At 37.5% G+C, this 9,198-nt stretch overlaps 1 long non-coding RNA gene across 1 annotated transcript; it reads left to right on the top strand.

The window, feature by feature from the left end:
* The first annotated feature begins 2,750 nt into the window (after nt 1-2,750).
* LOC131302747 (uncharacterized) lies at nt 2,751-7,376 on the top strand. The gene is made up of 2 exons (XR_009191897.1): nt 2,751-3,261; nt 3,889-7,376. It is a non-coding gene; the product is annotated as an uncharacterized LOC131302747 (long non-coding RNA).
* The last annotated feature ends 1,822 nt before the right edge of the window (nt 7,377-9,198 follow it).

The raw sequence follows: 9,198 nt of genomic DNA, 5'->3' as shown, positions 1-9,198 counted from the left end.
GTCGAAACCTACAAAAAAAATAGGGTCGAAGCCATTGTAATAAAGTTATGATGGTCTTATCTTGAATGATGATAGAGGAATCAAATATCATTAAATGTAAAATATTTTTTCAAGGGTCCCCGTAAAAAATAATCTCAATCCGATACCTATAGATGCTCGATCCAATCGTATAACTTTTCATTATTCGAAAATCTGAATCAAAAGTTAGATGGTTGGATGAAGCACCTATAGGTATTGGATTGAGCTTATTTTTTACGAGGACCCTTGAAAAAATGTTTTACATTTAATGAATGGCTTGGATGATTTGTGTGGGACCCGTGGTGGGCCCCACAACGAAATCTGTGCACAATCTGTGCACAAAAATCTATACCGGTAGCAAGACTCTCAAATAAATGAGAAAATCCTGAGGGAAGCGGGGGCTCTGCTGTGCCTCATGGCACATCACCCCCTACCCACACCCCCCAAACACCCCCAAACGGTACCGTTTGGGATTAAAAAAAATCTTAAGTTTTCAATTTGCAATCCTAAAGAGCAGAAACGTGATTATGAGAGCCTTAGAGATAAAATTTAATTATGCCTCTTTAGAATAATATGATCAGAATAATAAGATCTTCACACTGGTTCAAACTGATTGAAAATTGGAGCGGTAAATTTTTTAACCATATTTTTTAATATATAAACGGTCTAAAAAAAATTAAGTGCTCTAATTTTTAATTTATTGAACAAGTGCGAAAATCTCTGATTATATTATTCTAAAAAGACATAATTAACTTTTGTCTTTAAGGCTCTAATAATCACGTTTTTGCTCCACAAGATCCTAAATAAAGAGCATATGCTTAATTATGAGAGTTTTAGAGACAAAAGTTAATTACGATCCTTTAGAATTATATGTTCAGAATAATAAGATCTTCGCACTTGTTCAAACAGATTAAAAATTGGAGCAATTAATTTTTTAATTTTTTAGACAGTTTATATATTAAAAAATATGATTAAAAAATTTACTGCTCCAATTTTCAATCAGTTTGAACCAATGTGAAGATCATATTATTCTGATCATATTATTCTAAAGAGGCATAATTAAATTTTATCTCTAAGGCTCTCATAATCACGTTTCTGCTCTTTAAAATTGCAAATTGAAAACTTAAGATTTTTTTTAATCCCAAACGGTAACGTTTGGGGGTGTTTGGGGGTGTGGGTAGGTGGTGCTGTGCCTAGAGCCCCCGCTTCCAATCCTGAGTGGGTCTCTTGGAATAACTAAAGTTATGATGGCTTTTGAAAATCTCAATTATGGACCTGAATTTGAGTAGGGGTTTCGTTTTGGGCTGTCTGGTGCTTTGGGCCTAGCCCATTTTCTTGGGCTGGGTTTATTTTGTTTGGGTTGGTTTCTTACCAACCTTTGCGTTTTTTGTTAAGGTTTTTTCCTTCTGGTTTGAGCTCAGCCTGTTGGGTCTAAATCAGTTTCTACCATGTGGTTAGGAGAAGAGGGTCTTGTATGATCAGACCAGTGTACCTAAGCCCCTATTATCTCTATATTTTGTGTTATGAGTTAATGAAAGTTATTTTTGTTGATAAAAAAAAATTTGAGTCTTTGGAGTGCTCCTTTATATGGAGATGGATTATTGGATGTGGAGGGAGGCTAAAACAAATTTTTGTTTGCGGCCTAGAAAATAAAACTACAGATCATTTAAAGGCCGGATCAATCAATTCTGCATTGTGCGACATCGATTCTTCTGTTTCTATTCTCGTTTTCATAAAATCATGTTGAAATTTATTACCGTAAAATTGTTTACCGTTGTGTATGTAGTACAATTTTCGTATTACAACAAAAAAAAGAAAGAAGGGGAAACGTTTAGTTTTTTCCAGTTAGTTTCATGTACAATTTCTTATATTTCGGCATGAATGTCAAATCCCAGTGGTTCTATTTTCCTTTCTTGTTTCTTTGTTCATAAATGATGGAAACAAAGAAGTAAGGGGAAATTATAGTTACCCCCCTCTAACTATGCCTCGCATACACTTACCCCCCTTTAACTTTGTTTTTTGGCACTTAACCCCCTCAAACTAACGGAAATTCAAACGGTCATAACTTCTTCATCCAAAATCGAAAATATGCAAATTATATATCGATTTCGAGGTCTTGAAGTCAGCTTTCTAATGACACCAAAATCACATCATGATTCAAAGCACACGGAAAGTTATGATCAAAATGATTTTTCTGTCTACCAGCCCTAACTCTTTTGATCATAACTTTCTGTGTGCTTTGAATCGTGATGTGATTTTAGTGTCATTAGAAAGCTGACTTCAAGATCTCGAAATCGATATATAATTTGCATATTTTCGACTTTGGACGAAAAAGTTATGACCGTTTGAAGTTATGACCGCTTGAATTTCCGTTAGTTTGAGGGGGTTAAGTGCCAAAAAACAAAGTTAGAGGGGGTAAGTGTACGCGAGGCATAGTTAAAGGGGGGTAACTATAATTTCTCCAAGAAGTAATTTTCATGCTAGTCCGACCGGCCCATTTTAGTTGTACTTTCGCTTGTTCTGTTTTTTTCTCCATTTTTCTCCACTCGATAGATGTCTAGTTTCCAACAGTTATATAAAAAGAGGCAGTGTTTCGCATGTCCAAAATTCGATTTGGACGAATTTACCCTTTAATTTGGCCCATTTCACGGATTGCCCAGGGTATGCAAATTGTTTTTATTACAGTTCTGCCCTTTGATTTTGGCCATTTTACGGTTTGTCTACGCCACAGTTTCTCCCTCTTGCCGCTTCCCCATTTTTATTCCTTCCGCAGACCCCAAACCCTGATTCCTTCCACAAACCCCCAGCCATGGACGACAACAACAACGGCCAATAACCCGACCTCTTCGTCGCCGCCCCCCAACTCACCCCCGACGACGCCCGCTCCCTCCTCTCCTCCTTCACCCACGACCGGCTCCTCTCTATCGTCCAATCCGCCGCCCTCCGCCACCCGACGTCCGAACGACCATCCGAGAAACCCACGACCATCTTCTCTCTCTCTCTCTCCTGCGATCCGTGTTCACGATTCCATGGCCACTCTCTCTCTCTGCGATGTTTCTTCGATAGAATTCCAAGCAGAATAACTATGCATTTGGTCCATTGCTTTGCTAGATGGGAGGAAGAAGGGACGGTGATTCTTCCCCAATCGATAGGTCCGTCGGCGAGGAAGATGAGAACGATGAAGAAGATGGATGATCGACCTGGGTTTTGAAAGTTGGGATGTTGTCATCGTTCTCATTGCAGGTACTAAACTCCCTCCTTAATAAACCCATACCCAGCATGCTTAGGGTTAGGATTTTTTTCCATTTGGTCTTCAATAGCTTGATCTAAAGATAGGAACTCTCAGATAGAGAAAGCCATGTCTCTGCCTCAATCAGCGCCGACCTCACGTCTTACACAGCGTCGACCTCAGATCACGACATTATCTCTAGGCCTCACTGGTGCCCATCCGCGTCTCTCTCTCTCTCTCTCTCTGTTGCTCACTAATCAAGTCTCTCTTCAACCAAATCATGCTATGGAATTACTTATTCGCCTATTCAGGACCATTTGGGCACTTCTTTCACAACATATGCGTGCAATTTTGTGTGGGTGATCCTTGCTCTGCAATTTTGTCGATTTTTTTTGTCCGTTTTGTGCAGCTGGCTCTGGTACAGCTTTGTGCAGTTGCGAGTTCTTGTGCTTTGGTGTTTGTTTTTGTTTATTTGAGCTTTATAAAATCTATAGTTCACCCAAAAACATATGCGTGCACCGGCATAGATACATGCCGATTTGAGTCAAACTTGCACTTCTTAGATGGATAGGCTCTAATAAGTCTGTTGATCCGGTGAGGACTGATAGAATGATAATACACGTTCTGTTTTGGCTTTTTAGGTTGTGTTGGAACAGTTGACTTCTTCTCCTTGGAGCAATATGCTTTTAATGATATACTATAGCTTGGTAGTTGAAGCTAGGTGAGTAGTTGGAGTGATTGCTTGGGACAGGAATTCTTATGATCGATTCTTTTGTTATTTTCAACGTCTTTAATTTGGTTACAGGTTATTACATAGTATGATATTCGGGACACGGATTATCTAGGATGCAAGTTATGTATAGCTTTTGTATGTTTACTCCTAAAATCGCTGCTTAGATCTGCGATTACAAAAAAATCTTTTGCTCATATATGTATTTGTGATATATTAAAGCAACATGATGTGTGTATCTGTGTTAGCCCATTCCGCATGGTTCTCTATGAAAGTGATGTTAGGACTTAAAAGTTTTTTGTAATCTGTTCATATTAACTAGAATTGTTAATGTCTCTATTAAAATGTTCTCCCTCTTGTTAAAAACCAAAAAGAATGCGTGTGGAGGTGCCTTATGGCCTGTATATAGAACAGAAAATTTAAATTGCAAGGCAAAAAACTGGAAAACGAATGTCCTTTTTAGGGGAAAAAAGATGTTAGAAATAGTACAAATTGCTGAGCTCCACAGAATCCAGTTGTCGCCATATTCTATTTGTTTGTTCAATGATTCAATGTAGGTAACTCCTGATTATAGCATGTCGTATAAGACCAAAAACTTAAAAATGTACAATCCAAAAAAAAGAGTGCGAACAAGATTCAAGTGTTTTGATTAAGATGATAAGATGCAAGTATGCAACCTTGGCTTACTACAATATTTGCACCATAATGGAACTTACAAAGGACTGGCATCTTGACGTTGACTATTTACTATCAGGAAGTCTATTTCATACCATGAATAATAAGAACCAGTTTTCGCTTGCCAATTTTGGCTTGATTTTGCCAATTAAGTCCCTTGATTGGCGTTTGTGGATATGAATTTGTGTGTTTCAATTTCGGCTGGATTTGTGTGTGTTTATCTTCGGTTGGATTTCAATTTCTCTCTTTGTATTTGAGGTTTATGGGTTCTGAGTGAGAGGAGAGAAAGAGAGGGAGATGGGTAGAATCTGGTACATATGGTGTTTTGGAAACCTAGGCTCTTGGGTACCCTTATGTTGAACAGCTAGCTAAAGTAGATAAATACCACTCTTTCTAGGTAGTTTTCCTAGGATTTTGCCTAGGCTATCAGAGATGCTCTAAGGCCTTTTCTCCTTGGCAGCGAGTGCTAATTGTGGACATCGCCCGCACTGTTTATGGATGTGCAGTCAGCTGATGCTGATCATTAGACTTATTCCTCTCTCTACCTACCAAGCATCTACGGAACTCTGGTGACGGCGAAACTCAATTCGAGAATCCCAAAACAGTTGTATAGTTGCTGTACAGATTATTGGTGTTTTTTTTATATCAACTACACTACTACAGTATCGGAAGAGGAAAAAAGAAGAAGAGGAAAACCCCACTCTGTTGAGCCAGGAAAAAAAATGATTTTTCTTTTGATTTGTTTGCCATGTTATTTTCTTTCCCGGTTTAAGAATGTGAAGCAGCGGATACCCTAATAAAATGATTTGGTTTGATTTTCTCCTTAAGCTTCTTTGTTGAATGGTGCAGAATGTAGATGCTCTCACTCTCATCTTTAGCTCCCAAACCAAGGTGAGTTTCTTCTGTTTGATAAGGCAATAAAGCAGGGAGCGTTGGACTTATCGGGCAAATGGGAGGATGAATTTAGAGGTAGTGTTGTACCTATTGAGAAATTATATCAATGCAGTTTTTTTTTCCTGTCAAAACTTTTGCGATGCGAATAAAAGAAAATTTTATGTATGTTAGTCCACATATATCAATTAAAATGCCATTTAGCAAGGGAAAATTCACTATTGTCATTGGCCTGAAGCAAAAAATACATATATCGGAAACACACCCTTATAGTATAAATGATGTCTTAGAGAGAGATAGAGTTCGTCGTCTTAAGATATGTCTTAAAAATGTGGATGATTTGTGTGGCCAATGAGTTTGTTTTGCATGCAAGAAGTGTTGCATTTCATGCCAACATACAGAGTTGTAGACTCTCGAGTAATTGTATTTTCTTGTTGCTATAGTTCTTGCGATACGTGTCAATGATTTCCTGCGGATTGGAAAGGAAAAGAATACAGAATTGTAGGTTGTTGCATGTGATTTTATACTTTCTTCCAAGCTTCACCAGTTATTAATTTCCCTCATTTTTAGTTATGCTACTCTTCTTTGATTTGAGCATTTGGAAGTAGGGATATATTTTCATTAACTAGCGAGATGTCTTTGATATGCTTTTCTAGAATTGTTCAATCCTTATCTGATTTGACCTTACCTCAACAGTCAAACAGCTTCGATTCGTAAACAGCTTCGATTTGTCATTCACAGTAATTCATATCATCTTCCAGTAGAAGGAATGGATAGCTAAACTTAGCTTACAACTTTTTCGAACAGATCCCTCTTTCTCATATTTCTGAAGTTGTTTATAGGACATCAGCCGATTGGCTTGGCCATTGATCTTTTGAAGCACTTGGTTCCTTTGTATTGTGGTCAATGGACAGCATACTTACTGACCTGGCTATCCATCAAGGAGCAGCTAAGGGGTCAAAAAAAGTTTCTCAACAAGCATCTGCAAAATCTCATGTAATTTTTACCGTTTTCCTTGATTAGCTTTTCGTCGTTTTCTTTAGCTTTAAGAATAAGGTAAAAGCTTGTTGTCATGTTGTGGTCGACGTAATGACTTGGAATTTTTATTTTCATTATTTAGTTACTAAGATTTAATGAATTTGAGGCTTCTGACTTTGGGCCAATGAATACAACACACTAGAGAAGATTCCTAACTGAACTAAGCGTTTTGATGATTCCTAGGACTGGACAAGTGTCCTATATCTGAAACTTGAACCTCTCACACTCAGATGTAGCATGGACAGGTTGTCGTCGTGTGATTGTGTTTTCGGTTTAGCTCCCGAAACTTGTTGGGTTATTGTCGTGGGCAAGTTTGAAACATTCTGGACAAAATTTTTGTCATCTATAGCACGTTTTATTGGGTAACCCATAGGACAATTAGGAATGAAAAGAGCATTAAAAAGCCAAGTGATATGTTAGTCATAGGATTGGGCGCTGTTAGTCTTAATTAACATGCACAACAGCACATGAAAGGCTTGGATCACATTTGGTATGGGATGTGACACGTGTTGGTTGTTAGTTTGTTGTTTTCCTAAAATATCTCCTTAAGGAGTATACTGGAACGTGGGACGTGTTCTTTGAGCATTTGGATGCTGTTGACCTATGTAGCACGGATACGGACACGAATATGGACACGGGACACGGCAATTCTAAAAAAATGGAGATACGGCCACGGCGGGAGACACGCCATGTGTATAAATAAATAATAAATAAATATATGTACATATATATATATATATATAATTATGAACCATTGTATATGAATAATTTCACAAATTATATAAAAAAATTTCAAAGGAAAAATTACAGTTTAACCCAAATGTTTTGAATAATTTCATATTAACCCCCAAAAATTTAAAAAATATTACATTTTAACCCCTAGCCGTGTCCCCGGCGTGTTTCCAACTGTGTCCCCTATCAAAAAATAATAATAATTATTGGACACGCCACGTGGCGTGTCCAATACATGTCCCCGCTGTGTCCCAGTGTCCAATACGTAGACACGGTGCCCTTTTGGAGTGTCAGTGCTACATAGCTGTTGACAAACAGGCACAATTAATTGAAGTGGTGGTGCTCCATCATTATGATGCCCATACGAGGAAAATGGAACTGTTTGGAAGGGCTGAACTAAATGGCAGTTGTCTGGCACACATTTAATTTGCCTAATGGACGAATTGCACGTATATTGTGGAGTGTAGGAGTTGATTACTTGTCTAAATAAGGATGGACCTAATAGACCTTCTGTATGCAGTTTGAGATATCTTCTCCTTCCGATTATTTTTCCACTTTTGCAAGAAATATTATCTTAAATTATTATGCTCTCCATTAAATAGCATCTTTTATGCATGCTTTAATTTATTTTCTTTCTTTCAGAACTGTTTTGTGACCAAGTGCACAAGATGTTTAAATTTTGTTGAGGCGTATAACTCCTAATTGATGACATATGCAGAGACTTACATTGTTCATATACTAACTTTGGAGGATTAATTATACTGACGCAAAACAAATTCTAACACTCATCGTGTGTGTGACTCAGAGAGGTAAGCAAAAGAATTATAGAATGTAATCTGTGATATATGGTACATTTATGACATGAACAAAGCGGAAACAAGTTACTATGAGAGTAATTCAGTCTTATCTCAACTCTAATATTATGTTATAACATCCAAATCAAAATCAATTAGTTGTGAGTGAAGAGGCTCAAAAGTAGGGGGTCTCTATCATGCTTTTAGTTTGTTTGCTAGATGAATGGCATGGATATTGTGGAGTGTATGATCCAATTATATTTGTTGTTTATAGAAATGAGGGATTGGTTAGACCTTGATCATAGAGTTCCCTGACCCATCTCTCATTTGACTCCTGGCCTAAATTATGAGTTTGGTATGTTACTGGCTTCCTGGAGCTGTTATGCTTACAAAACTTTGAAACGATGTATGCTTTTGATTGCATGCTTGTATGATCCACTATATTATGCTTCACTACGTTAGGTTTTTAAAGCAGGAACCTCTCTTTTCTTTTAAGCTCATTTATGCCGGATCAAGGATTTGAGAAAATATGTTTAGAAGATAATTACGCTCTATCTTCTTTTAGTGATCGGTGCTTTTTCAGAAGGGTTTTGCTCCTGGAACATTTTCCCAGTAAAATTTCCTACTTCTACGATCTGAACTGTCGATATTGATATAATTCTGGAGCTGCAGGTTGCCATATTTGTAGTTTTAGCGATGAAATTGCGACGAAAACCTTAGTTGTTGATCAGTCTAATGCCCATAATAAAGGAGAATCCGAAATACCAAGGCCAAGATAAGCTTCCAATCACAATCTAGGTGATTGCTTAGGTGAGACTAGAAAACACAATTCGTTGAATGGACATTTCTTTGTTGTTTTGTTTGAGTAGTTCTCAATCAAGATTCAACTAATTTCTCTTGGGCTTCTCAATGTGATTTGGTTCTGGGGCTTTACATGTGAGTCTGTTACCTCTTGTCGATGCTGAGCAGTAAATCAAGTTGCAATTCGCAGTCAAGAGTTGATTTTATAGTTAGTGGAGAGGTTCGAAACTATTGTAATTATTTCAATGGCTACCCACTTCTCCTTGTTTTTTTTCAATTCATATTTCTTG

This window comes from Rhododendron vialii, chromosome 10a (genome assembly GCF_030253575.1).
Source record: "Rhododendron vialii isolate Sample 1 chromosome 10a, ASM3025357v1".
NCBI lineage: Eukaryota > Viridiplantae > Streptophyta > Magnoliopsida > Ericales > Ericaceae > Rhododendron > Rhododendron vialii.
This window is presented reverse-complemented; position numbering and strand designations above follow the sequence as displayed.